Raw genomic sequence first — 15155 nt, 5'->3', positions numbered from 1 at the left:
TATTAGAAAGTACAGAGTTTTTAGAATTTCTATGGTCAATATCTATTACCATAACTTATGTTTTAATCTTATTGAATTTATTCATTTTTAACAGAATTTTTAATTAGAATTAAAATTAAGTAATATATCCAATTAGAAGCAAAATACATATTAAATAGATACAAAAAGGTCCGGACTTTGAAATACTGGGATTTTAAAGGAGCATATTGTCATTTTAGTAGAAGCGAGGTATGTTACTTAATAATAAGTATGTTACTTAATCAGTTTGTATACTACGAGGATAAACCAGTTGTAGCGAGGAGTGCGTCAGTGAGATGCGATCTCTCCGAAGCTATTTATCGCTGCATTGGAAGACGTCTTTAAGCTAATGGACTGGGGCGGACTTGGCATCAACATCAATGGCGAGTACATCACTCAACTGCGGTTCGCGGACGATGTAGTCATCATGGCAGAGACTCTGGATGACCTTAGTACCATGCTCGGCAGAGTTTCTCAAGGTGTGTGCTTAAAGGTGAACATGAGTAATACGAAGATCATGTCTCATTAGACATGATCTTCGTCTTACTCATGTATCGCTCCACCCAGTTATAGTTGAGAACGCTGCACTCGAAATTGTAAACGAAAACATATACCTAGGTAATATCCAAGTTAGGTAAAACGGAAAATTCTTTGACAAATATAGCTATATTGTATCCTCATTTCCCATGGGAATGCGAAAGCGCGGATGAAACCGCGAGGTTCCACTAGTTTCGAAAATATGAAAAATTTAAAAAAAACATCTTGTTTTTGGAAGATTTAAGTTCGGTCTCGAATCCGGAAGCTCTTACACTATAGATGCATACTGACTGACTGCATTTGTTAATTTATATTCCATTAATCTTTACATGCATAGTTAAGGAGCCCGCTATAAATTTTAAGAGAAATGCTAATTTTCCTGGAATTTTCCCACCGCTGTTTAGTATTTCGATGGAATTTTCCTTAAGTTTAGATTTACTTTCACTTATATTATTAAATACAACGAGTTAGCGCTTCACGCCATTTCATTGATGTTAAGTGATAATGCATGTACAAGATGCGTGCTAACTTGGAAGAGGCATAGCTTATTGAACCATTCTCATGATGGCTTAATGTGGTGCATCTCTAAAATCCCTTTTTTTTTTTAAAGACGGAGGTCCTGGGTTCGATATCCGGCTGGGCCGAGGTTTTCTTAACTGGTCCAAGTCTGGCTGGTGGGTTACCACCCTACCGTCAAAGACGTACTGCCAAGCGATTTAGGTTTCCGGTACGATTTCACGTAGAAATCGAAAGAGGTGTGAATTTTCATCCTCCTCCTAACAAATTAGCCCGTTTCCATCTAAGACTGCATCATCACTTACCATCAGCTGAGATTGAAGTCAAGGGCTAACTTGTAAAGAATAAAAAACTTATAGATTTAGGTAACTTATCCTAGTACCTGTAATTAAAAAAAATATCCTCAGAAGCCTTTAATTATAAGCCTCACAAGAAGGCTCAGAGTCACACAGCGGGCGATGGAACGAGCTATGTTAGGAGTATCTCTGCGTGATCAAATCTGAAATGAGGACATCCGCAGAAGAACCAAAGTCACCGACATTGACATACGTCCGTCGAGTCGCAAAGCTGATATTTAGAGCCTCAATAGCTCAACGGTGAAGCGGTTGGACTCATCACCGAGGGGTGGTGGTTCGATCCCCGCCCCGTCCGTCTATAGTCGTACTCACTCCTAGCACAGTCTTTCCCGACTAGTTGAAGGGAAATGAAAGTATTGGTAAATATTTAAAAGATATATCAAATACTCTACTAATATTATAAATGCGAAAGTTTCTATGGATGTTTGTGTGTATGTTTATTTGGATGATTGTTACTCTTTAACGCTACTACTGAAGCGATTTGGCTGAAATTTGGAATGGAAATAGATTTTGCTCTGGATTAACACATAGGCTACTTTTTATCCCAAAGAAAAAAACCATGGTTTCCCGAGATTTGAGAAAACTGATGATTTTGATTATATGAATGTTTTTGTTACCTACTTTTTCACGCCTCGACTACTGAATCATATTAGCTGAAATTTGGTATAAAGATATATTATAGCCTCGATTAACACATAGGCTACTTTTTATCCCGGAAAATCCATGGTTCCCGAGAGATTTGTGAAAAACTGAATTCCACGCGGACGAAGTCGCGGGCGTCCACTAGTTTTTTTATAAAAAAAAAGGCAGGAAATCGTGCCAATAGGTAGAAAAAATTACCGCGCTAGTTAAAATGCGTGACAATTTATAGGGTGGAAAGCAAACCCAAGTATTTCAGAAATCCAACTCTCTTACCTTTGAGATTGTTGAGGTTCTGATTAGTACATTGCACCCGCTATAAGACAGGACAGGATGTTATTTATATATTCATTGTTAGATATATATTAATTTGATTAATATTCATAAACAAATAGGGCATTATTACGGCGGACTTCAATAAGCTTGCAAAAAACTTGTACGATCAATATTCTGCTATTAATTTTTATAATTTATAAAAGGTTACCGATCTCATTTCCGACAGCTTTTGGCGCAGTGATTTTATATGTGAAAGGCACAGGGTTCGACTCTCGACTTGAGTTTTTTAAACAGAATATTTTTTGAACACAATCAACATTCTTCCTAGGAAGCCAAAATCCTGTCATAGAAGTTAATATGTGCGAAAATTTATGGAAATTGAACCCAAGACATAATATATTTGAGTCCGGCCTCTTAACTATTGAGCTATTAGGCTCCCCAAAATATACAACATAAATTAACAAGTCTAAGTAAAATAAGACATATATAAGATAATATAAGATATAGAATAAGATAATAAGTAAATTAAGTGTCTGTAATTTTAAATTAAAAGATTTTTACGAAAACATGAAAATGAAAGTAAATCTACATACCTGTAGATACGAAATTTATTTCAAAATATGTAGTTTCTATTAATTTTTTGTCTGTGTTTGATCCGGCTAATCTCTGAAAAGGCTGGACTGATTTCGACGGGTACGAAAATATATGATACTGATATACATAGTATAGGCTACTTTTACTCAATTCTATATATTGTTCAGCTATTATTAGGCACCCCAAAATAATGTATACAAACTAACAAAATTAAAATCTGTTTATTTCAGGCCATTGACCCATATAGTGTTAGTAATTATTAGCTTATTATCTATGTTAGTGCGAAAAACAAAAGCTAGCTAAAATTATTTTAAATATCTGCCTCGCCTTACTGATGCACCGGGTACACATATATGAGTGTGTACCCAGTGCCTCAATATGGGGCAGTTGAAATTGTCAACAACCACCTTCAGGAAGGTGTTGGTGCTCCCCCTTACCCTGCTCAACAGCGATGTAATTCGTTTGCGTACGACTGTAGAAAAGCTGTCTGTTCTTCCATACGCAAACACAGCTGATGCACTACAGTACCGCGGGAGCCCCAACATCGTCCTGAAGGCGTTATTATATTGCACTCGGAGTGCATTGTATGTCTTCTGCGTATAGTTGACCCACAGGCTGCATGTGTATAACGTCTGGCAGAACGCCTTAAACAATGTTATTTTGACGTCTACTGTACAGCGTGCGAACCTGCGAGCCAACATATTGCATCTGACAGAAATGGCTCTCCTTTCCCTCTTCATGTCAAGATCATCAGTAACAATATGGCCGAGGTATTTGAACCCGACACCCTCCGAAGCTCGATTCCTCCTAGTGTTACTGGTGGTATATTTTCCAATTTTCGCGAGCTCACCCGAAACACCAGAAGTTCGCTCTTCTTAACATTATGCAGCAGGCCATGCTTCTGCGCATAGCTCTCACAAATTGTTAGTAGCTTCCGGAACGCCCTAACTGATGGACTCAACAACACCATGTCGTGCATAACTAATGCTGTTCACACACTGCCCCCCTATTGAACAGCCGACACCAGCGTTGCCGAGCTCTATAAGTTGGTTCATATAAAGATTAAAGAGCGCCGGAGACGACAATCCCCCCTGTGGTACCCCGCACTCCAATCCAAACTCACCAGGAAGTGCACACCTCCATTTGACCTGGTTAGTTTGATGTTCATACCAATGCTTGAAAATATTGATACCTAAATAACCTCTTTTGGTACGGCTGAGTCAGCCAGTTTAGACCAAAGTACATCATATCTAACCAGGTCAAAAGCCTTTGAAACGTCCAGAAAGGCAGCGTAAACAGGTGTACTCCTATCCGTATAGTATCTGATGCATCGTGGATTTTAAGATACTTAATCAACTGACGCTCCAACTAACCGTCAACCTTGGCATTTTTACTTAAGTATGAAACTAAAAGTAAAGCTACATATCTAGTAGGACTTATTTCATAATATTTTTTATTTCATAATAAGATCTTTACCATCTGAATGTTAATTGTGGATCATAAAAATCATAAAATATTTCTTAAATGTGAATAATTTACAATTTTTCAGTGCTCTTAAATAAGCCTTTAAAGCTTGCACCGTCACTTCACATCAGAGGAGATGCCAGTCATAAAGCGAATTAGTTGTTAAATAAATATAAATTGCAACTGAATTGGTCCAGTACATTCGGAGAAAACAGGCAGACATTAAAATGTGCGCGAGTGATATTAAGGGTTCCGTTTTTGTACTACGTACGTTTGGAACCCTAAAAACACCTCTCCTTTGTCAGTGGGACTTTCTTATTTAGGAAGAATTGAATACGAGGATGAAATAGCCTATAACCTTCCTCGATAAATGGGCTATCTAACACTGAAAGAATTTTTCAAATCGGACCAGTAGTTTCTGCGATTAGCGCGTTCAAACAAAAAAATCAAACTCTTCAGCTTTATAATATTAGTATTATAATATTTGATCATGTCTTGTAAGAAAACGAAACTATTGGCACAGGATTCGAACCTGTACCCTCTAAGGTCCTACGAGTTGTAAACTTAATCATAATGAGCACTGAAGACTAAACTAAACAATCTATTAATTGAAGTTCATGAACTCAAAATTTCCATAAACACGTAAAAGCTAAACTAAATATAAGTAAATGTAAACTAATAAGTGTGTGGTCAATAAATTAACACAGGGTTCCGTAGAATTGTGTGATACGGATATATTCTTCACTTTGTTTTCGGATAACTTAAATTGTTCTCGCTCCAAGTTAAGCTTAATTTAGCCATGTTAATAGTTTGGTAGGTAATTCATTCATTAAAAGAACTTCAAAAAGGAGGAGGTTCTCAAGTTGATTGTTATATTCATATGACCGATGTCCAACAAAAAGTATGTAAGAACTAAAATTCGTAAAAAGCTTACTGAAATACTGTTTAACACTAGAAAGACGGAAAAATATTCTTACCTAGAAAGACGGGTAACGGTCAAAAGGTACGTGATCGTAATAAAATTTTATTTTTTAGTTTGGTCAAATGGCCGAGCGCCGTCTTTGAAGGTAAATCTTATGTTTATTTATTATAACATAATGATACTACAATAACATAATGGAATATTGAAATATTACCTATTTTTTTAAAAGTCACGAGAAGATGTAGCACAAAAATAAATAGTTAAGAAATTATCGACCGCTAAACTTCAAAATCGGTCAAAAGACCGCCGTCCGTCTTTCTAGTGTTAAATGTACAAGTACAAGACGCAGTGACAGTTCAATCAATCAATCTTTATTTTGTCAGAATATGGTATATTTACATAGGTCTTTTATATTACATTTAAACACATATATATAGTAATGCCTACTAATAATTAACCTAACTCAACTTTTGTGTTGCCATGTAAGTTTTTATAATTTTGTATTCTTTTATGTTAATTTCGTGCAGGGAAAAAAATGTATTTCTTTAAAAATAAGGACTGCATAAAAACAATGTATACACGATACCTAAGTACACCCTTAAGGCACAGTATAACCAGTAGGATGACTTCATACTAGAGGTCGAAACGCGAGCTATACCTACGCACCCCGAATGTGGGGTGATCGTAGGGTGAAGACAGTCGCGACTGTGCCGCGGTGACGAACGCACAGTGTATTGGATTTTTAATTATGACGACTAGGAAAAAAAGCCTCGCAACTGGTGGGCTATTATTTTTATAAAGTTTGATTAATATTTTGTATTCTAAAGGCATAATTTAAAAAAAATATATATAAATAAATGCTTAAATAATAAAATTGTGTAAATAGGTAAATGACGAAAACGGTAATATAATATTATTAAATAATTATTTATTAACTTCTTCATTTAGGTTGTTTTCTTTGATTATTATGTAATACATAGATTTAAATCTTATGACATGTATGTTTTGTATTCCTGTATTTTAATGTCATCTCAATTTTGAGAACCCGGTCAATCTCAATTTTTTTTTGTGGTTTCTTCCCTACATGCCAAGTCAGGATAAATTTTTTATCGTTTATTCTATAGTGTGGGGTATCGTTATCGGCATTTTTGTGCATTACATAAGGGATTAAATTGCTAACATAATCTACGGAACCCTACACTGCGCGTGGCCCGACACACACTTGACCGGTTTTTATTATTTGGTCACCTAGTGTGGTGGTAATACCTAAATGGCATCACTAAAATAAATATATGAAGGTCCTTCAATCATTGATCAGTATCAGCCTTATTTAAATCTACCAATCAAAAAACAACACGCATTTTATTGATCACTTCCTATTTTACTACAATTTACAAAGTATTTTATTTGTTTATTTAAAAAAAAGTATATTTACAATCACATAACTAAATGGAAACACAAAGTTGGCAAATGTAATTAAAATGCTGCAGGCGGGCAGCCCTATCACATGTTTACGTACCGCGCGGCTGTAGGTATTTATTTCAAAAATACGGCCGAGTTACTATACTGCTTGTTATATCTACTGTGCTTAAGGGCCGGACGGTATTTCCTATAACACACTGTATACATGTCATAGTTGGCGTGCAAAACGTTCATTCACATTTGCATGTTTTTTAAATAATATTTGCTATATCTTTTAAATATTATAACCTATAATTCTGTTCCCATCCAACTAGTTGGAAAAAGTCTGTATTAGGAGTGGGTACGACAATAGACCAACGAGGCGGGGATCGAACCACCACCCCTCGGTGATAAGTCCGACCGCGTTACCATGCAGATATTGAGGCTTTGAGTTTTTTTAGACTTTAGATAATTATATTAACAGATTATATAATTTTGAGTACATTACCATTGAGGCCAAAAGAAAACATTATTTTAGACAGATATAGATTTGACTGCGGTGCCCTAAAAACTGAAAATCGCTATACAAATATAGAGTCCATCGCTCCGTATGTTTGTCCATTTAAATGTTTGTCTTAAACTCGAATCCGTGTTTATTATGCAATCCCGAGTAACGGTGCGTGAGGCTATAGTATACCTGCTGGTACCTACCGCATACCACGCGGTTGTACTATACTGTGGTTATACTAAAACTTCACTGATAAGGCCTTTATCTATACTAATATTATAAAGCTGAAGAGTTTGTTTGTTTGATTGATTGAACGCGCTAATCTCAGGAACTACTGGTCCGATTTGAAAAATTCTTTCAGTGTTTGATAGCCCATTTATCGAGGAAGGTTATAGGCTATATATTGTCCTCGTTTTCTTACGGGAACGAGAACCACGCGGGTGAAACCGCGCGGCGTCAGCTAGTTTATTCTATATGGTTTAAGATCTTTATTTTCTCAAAAGAATTACATAAAATTCGCTTATATAAGAAATACAATTAACCAAGATAATTATTTACGAGTGTACACATCTAATTAGATTACACTAATACATTTATTTTTTTTAAATAAACATAGATTTAACTTCCGTAGTTTATTGTAAATATGTGCTACTTCAAATATAATATTTTTGTTGCCACAGCTAGTACCTACGAGGTTTGTGATTTAGTAAATCTTTACAAGTTAGATTTGACTACAATCTCACCTGATGGTAAGTGATAATGCAATCTCAGATGAAAGCGACCAAACTTGTGAGGAGTAAGATGAAAATCCACACCGTTTCGGTTTCTACACATCGTAAGGGAACGCTAAATCGCTAGGCAGTAATTTTGCTGGTAGAGTGGTAACTAGCCTCGGCCGAAGCCTCTTACCAGCCAGACCGGGACCAAACAAGAGATCCTCAATCAGCCCAGCTTGGGATCGAACCCAAAACCGTCTTGTAAATCCACCGCGCATACCACTGCGCCATAGAGGCTGTCAGATATCTAATGGAAGGTGACGTTAAAAATATATCCTCCAATTGACGGTCAAGTGACACAGTGGGTAGTGCCTGCCTTCAGCAACCAAGGTCGTGGGTTTGATTCCCACAATTAGAAAGTATTTGTGTGATGAACATGGATGTTTTACAGTGCCTGGATGTTACTTAGGTGTTTAGATAGCGATGTGTCTATTGTTAATTAAAAAATAGTAAATTAATGTTGATAATGGCTAATAATTTCTTTGCAAAAAAATGCCATGGCGGTAGCTTTGTTTTTTTTTCAATATGGAATAAGCTCGCGCTTGACCACGATCTCACCTGATGGTAAGTGAAGATGTGGCCTAGAAGATGCCTATTCACTCTCATCTCTCGCTCGAAGTTTAGTAAAAGTAAACCTCATCATCTTCAGATGAACAAGCAAGTTTGAACCCTGTACCTCATGCTAGCCGAACTGTCTAATCAATACACCGAAGTGTATGAGGTATTGATACATTGAAGTAGGTATTATCTAACGGTAGTATGACTACTAACAACCTGTCTCGCGTGGGGCCACTGCATCCGCGTTTAGTGATAGGTACAAAACGATCAGGCGTTCTGAGTTCAGCATTCTGCGTAACTTTTGTAATTTTGACCACAATGCAGATATTATTAATTTCGTTAGTTAATACAAGTCCTATTGATAAGTAAATATAATAATGAAGAGGTCGGATCACCAAAAAGGTCTCATCAGAAGATGTTACACTTGCGGGGATCGTTCCCACATATCAAATGCATTCCCGAACGGAACAGAGATTCGATTCCGCTATTTTAGATTCGTTAACTTTTAGAAAGAAAGAAAGAACGATTCAGAACGCCTAAAAGCTTTTTGTTTCCGTGGGGTCTTAGGGTTAGATATTTACATAAAATTCTGCACCTGATATTTTTGCAAACAATATGCTATACATTCTAGCGAGTAGAAATAGTACCTAATACTATTTATTTTTATTCTATTTCGAGCAAAAAACGGTGACTTTGTCCTAGATATGAAGCTATATATGATATCAAAGATCATATCACATTTTGAGTTTTATCCTTAAAAAAGAGGAACAATACAATGATTTCTTTGTTTATCTCAAAATAAATTGGGCATCGATGAAAGCTTTTGGTCAATACTTGACACCGTTATAATCCATTTACAGGATGTACAACGTACAATACATCAAAATCAACCTCATGAAATATGAAGTCTATGGGTGAAATATGAGAATTCGTTTGGTAATTTTCAAGTTTATTGCAAGACAGACTGACTGGACTGGGGACATTGTGATATGTAGCGATTTATCGGAAATGTCGCAGTTTTCATGGCTTATGCTAATCCGCCATCATCGAGCCGCATTAGAAGTTTTTATCAAGTGGAGTTCATTGCCCCCAGCGCCATCTTTGTTTTGGCCTACATACTGCTCCATCCCGTCACATCTGTACATGCTATAATATAATCTTAAGGATAATCTGTACATTATTAGTAGATTATAATCGGTTACATATTTGAGAGCCGTGATAGCCCAGTGGATATGACCTCTGCCTCCGATTCCGGAGGATGTGGGTTCGAATCCGGCCCGGGGCATGCACCTCCAACTTTTCAGTTGTGTGCATTTTAAGAAATTAAATATCACGTGTCTCAGACGGTGAAGGAAAACATTGTGAGGAAACGTGCATACCAGAAAATTTTCTTAATTCTCTGCGTGTGTGAAATCTGCCCATCCGTATTGGGCCAGCGTGGTAGACTATTGGCCTTACCCCTCTCATGCTAAGAGGAGACTCGAGCTCAGCAATGAGCCGAATATGGTTTGATAATGATGATGATGACATAATATTATCATCATTCACAACTACAATTAATATTCGGCTTACAGTTGAGCACGGGTCTCCTCTCAGAATGAAAGGGGTCCAATGTGAATTAGCAGACTTCACACACGTTGAGAATTTAGAACTTTCTCAACATGCACTGTTTCAAATATCACGTGATATTTAATACTTAAAAGTTTTTTTTTAGAAACAGTGCTGTTTTGTGAATACTAAATTAACATAAACAATTGAAAGATCAAAATTAAAGCTGTGAAATTAAATAAACAAGATTCCAGTGGTTTCAAAACTGGTCGCACGGCTGTCAGAAGTTTAGATTAATTAGTGTACTTTCTTTATATTTTTACCAAAAATAAAATAATAAAACAATTTTTAAAATTATCATATTTTTTGTTTGTTTCTTTGGATTTATTTCGTTTTTTTTCACTTTCACAAATTCTCGAGTGGATGGATAAACTCTATAGTACTCTATAGTTTTATTAGAAATATATACCCTTTACTATAGACCCTATTTAATATAGAGTCTGTAAAGGGCGGTCATCGACCTAGTACCTCTATCATATAGCAAATCATTTTCTTTTACCCTCAAGTTATTAAGGATTTTACATTGAGATTTTTACGCCTCTATTCATCTTAAAGCAAATATCACATTTTTGCTAGCGTCTGTTTGCGAAAGTGTTGTAAAGGGGGTGAAAGGGTAAACTAGGGTGAAGGGTGCAGGGTGCAGGGTGAGCAATAAGTGATCTAGACCTCCGAACGTAGCCTAGGAGTTAGGACTTGTCTGAAAGAAACGCATATCTGACGCTGCAAATTTTAATCCTAAATTATTACCATGTCATGATGAACTGGAGCTGGTTTTACCCCTAATGTTCTTTTTTTCTATAGCACACGCGACAAGCCTTGAAGCTAAACGTCTAAACTCAAGAACGCAGACCTCAGAACGGCAAATTTATTTATATTTATTTATTGATAAAAAAATCGACAGCGTTACCAAACATAAAATTATTAACAACTAAAATGTCCTTAAAGTATGACAAATTAAAAATTCAATATAAATCTGAAATTACAATCTAAATCGTTAAATAAATAAATTTTAAATAATAATCAATGACATAAAATCAAAATCACATTTGTGTGTGTTGTGTGATGGGTGAATGTATGTGCATGTGATAATGTCGGTATCAGAAAACGTATAATAGCTGACTAAATTCAAAGCTTCTTGGTCTTTGGTCTGCATGGATTTATATGGTTGATAATGACGAATGAACTGGTTTGATATATTCATTCGGCAGGCAAAACCTCGTCATTTATGTCGCTTACTCATAAAAGCAGTCATAATAGATAAGTAGGTGGTAGGTATATACTTTATATACCTACCATCTACCTATAAAAAACCTTTCACGACCCACAGTCATTATCATTATCATCTACTAATGACTTACAGTCAAATATTATCGCCCTAATGCTACCCTCTAAACCGCATTGGAGTCGCGTGATGGGTCGAAGCTCCATTTTACTTCTTTCTAAAGAAGATGGTCTATTCTAATGGCCCTCTAGTTGGCTGATATTGATGACACTGATAAATCCATATAGATTATTGTGAATGAAAAAGAAAACAATTTGTGTAAATAAATAGGTGAAAAATATGAATACTCCGGTGGTAATATCCTCTCTGCAAGTTAGTACTTCTGAATGCAGTCGCGATGATTCGCGCCACTCGCCCGCCCGCAATAAGTCTGGATTTGTAGGAGACTAGCGTGCTGCAGCGAGCGTGCGCCCACTGGGCAGACCACCAAGTGTCTGGGGATTATCTATTTATAAACAGCTTACAATATTTTTACATCTATTTCATAGCTTCGTTAGTGTACTGGTAAGCATTTATTACTTTGGATCACGGGTTCTAGGTCCAATGAAATATTTAAGCTTCTTCTAACTTCCAAGAAAATTTCAGTATAAATATTATACAGATGGGGAAATCCCCATGAATACCTAAGATATGCAGAGGTACTGTCAGATTTTCACCGGCTAAAATCACTTCTGTAACCCTATTGTCTCTGTACCTGACTTTCAACTTTAAATCACAGATACTGTTTTGTGTATGTCTTTCTACTTTTCTCGGCTGAAAGTCAAGAATACCTCTTTTTACATTTTGACTTTTTTGGTACCATGTTCTTCAAAAAAAATTCACATGCACATAATTTCTATCGCGGGTTCTTGCTCTACTGTCCGCAATGAAACTTTAAATTTTTTAAATATTTCTTTGACAATACGAGCCAATACGCTGTCGGCCATGATTTATATTTTATGTGTTTCATTACGTCTCTTAAATCCCTTATCCCAAACGAAGCGCTTGACAAAAATATTAGTAAACAATTAGTTTGACGTTTGGTACATCAAGTAACATTGTGACGTCACAAAATTGACGACAGGACTTTTGACGTTAGGAAAATTTGAAAAATACATGTTTTTATATTAAGTTTTAGAAGAAATCCATATCGATATATTTCGGACCCTTATTCCGTGTATACGAAACTAGCTGACACCGCGCGGTTTCACCCGCGTGGTTCGCGTTCCCGTAAGAATATGGGGATAATATATAGCCTTTGTTGATAAATAGGCTATCTAAAACTGAAAGAATTTTTCAAATCGGACCAGTAGTTCCTGAGATTAGCGCGTTCAATCAAATAAACAAACAAACTCTTCAGCTTTATAATATTAGTATAGATTAATATTGTTTATATTAAATTTGATGTAAGTCAACTACCTTGTTAGCGTAAATGTTAGCTTGTTCGGGTGCACAATTGCACATGCTTAGGATTCCAACTAAAGAAAAATTAAATTAAAATCAATAGCACATTATTTGACATATTGAGAATTGACCAAATTGAAACTACGCCAGCAACATATCCGTTAATACCGTGATCCGAGCATTATTGAAAACGTACATTTGATCTGCAACAATCGGTCCCCCCCCCCCATTGGGAACAATATAAAAAAATCGGTTCATTCCCATTGTAACGTAACCTTTGAAATATTTGCTTTTAACTCTTATACTATTTTAATGGCTTTCTGTTTTATAAATAGTTGAGACAAATCCGTACTTCAGAGAGCACGTAATCGGTCATTATGATTAATTTCTGGTAGGTCCAAAAGCTTGGGCTAACTCTATAGTTATGCCTTATTAGAAGGCTCAAAGTCACTCAGCGGGCGATGGAGCGAGCTATGCTTGGAGTTTCTCTGCGTGATCGAATCAGGAATGAGGAGATCCGCAGATGAACTAAAGTCACTGACATAGCTCAGCGAGTCGCGAAGCTGAAGTGGCAATGGGCAGCACATAGTTCGAAGAGCCGATGGTCGTTGGGGTCCCAAGGTGCTGGAATGACGACCCCGCACCGGAAAGCGCAGTGTTGCAGGGAGCTGCTGGATGCTGGCGGCTCGAGACCGTTGTTCTTGGAAGTCCATGCAAGAGGCCTATGTCCAGCTGTGGACGTCTATCGGCTGATAATGATGATGATGATGATGATGAGGTTAAGAAACTTAAGCCTACCAACCTCCATTGAAGTAACGGGATGGGATTAAACTGCATAACAGGAGTGAGAGTGAGTGAAGAGACATGGTGAGTCAAAACTTCAACCCAGCGAGAAGGTTTCCCTGGGTCATGTCAAAGTCTTAATTCATTTATTTCAATTCATCATCATTCATTATCATCATTATCGACCCATTCGGCTCACTGCTAAGCACGAGTCTCGCCTCAGAATGAGAGGGGATAGCCCAATAGTCCACCACGCTGGCCCAATGCGGATTGGCAGACTTCACACACGCAGAGAATTAAGAAAATTCTCAGGTATGCAGGTTTCCTCGCGATGTTTTTCCTTCACCATTTAAGACATGTGATATTTAATTTCTTACTTCAATAAGGCTTAGCGAAACGTCAGATAAAGGTAATAATTAAAGTTAAGAAGGTTTCAAAACCGCCTTTGCCTTTCCCTACAGTGGGCTACTAAAACAGGGCGATCATAATGATGATGCTACTATCATAACCCTTCGTCGTCGGGTAATGGGTATCTATATTCTATAACACAACATGAGCTTGTTCGCGCGGCGTGCGGCGGCATACGGACGTGCTCAATGAACGCCGTCCCTCAGGTGAGAGACGCGTGCCTAGAGATCCGCAGGCAGAGGGTTACAACTATCTCACTCATACTACACAAAATATTTTATATTCAAAATTTATTTAAATCTTTGCAAATACGAAATTATTATTATTAGCAACGATATTTTATACTAGCGATAGGGCGCTAGTATAAGTAGTAAGCTTTTTTTTATACAAAAACCTTAAAAACCAAAACCGCTCTGAAGGAAAGCAATAATGCCTATTCACTGTTGCTAATATTTTGATGGTGTTTAAATTATAAGTGTCAGGAAACACAAACGAAATTATTATCTACAAGTTAGCCCTTGACTACAATCTCACTTGATGGTAAGTGATGATGCAATCTTAGATGGAAGCAGGCTAACTTGTTAGGAGGAGGATGAAAATCCACACTCCTTTCGGTTTCTACACGACACCGTTCCGGAACGCTAAATCGCTTGGCGGTACGTCTGTGCCGGTAAGGTGGTAACTAGCCACGGCCGAAGCCACCAGCCAAAATTTTTGTTAGCCAATTATTATATTATTAGGCATTAATTTTCATCTGATGTTTCTGAGGTTAACAGTAGGTACAAAGACGCGTTTGAAACCCAGCATTTAATTTTAAGCTTTAGACTTTACTTAACATTATCATAATATTATCACTATATGTATATAACATATCCTGACGATCCAAAAGTGCTTGTAAACTAAGCGTACTCAAAATAAACGAATTTTGACTTACAGCTACGGAACCAACGCTTCTCAATCTCAGACTCACGCTTGACGTGTTAAATTCCGTCTTGTTGACACAAGTTTGATGTGTGACATTGATTTTAAGGCTTCACTTTTTAGATCTAAAATCTTTTGCTATTACACTTGATGCTATAAGCACAGACAACATATGTACAAGTATATATAATATAAGGTATAAGTC

This window comes from Bicyclus anynana, chromosome 18, assembly GCF_947172395.1.
Source record: "Bicyclus anynana chromosome 18, ilBicAnyn1.1, whole genome shotgun sequence".
NCBI lineage: Eukaryota > Metazoa > Arthropoda > Insecta > Lepidoptera > Nymphalidae > Bicyclus > Bicyclus anynana.
This window is presented reverse-complemented; position numbering follows the sequence as displayed.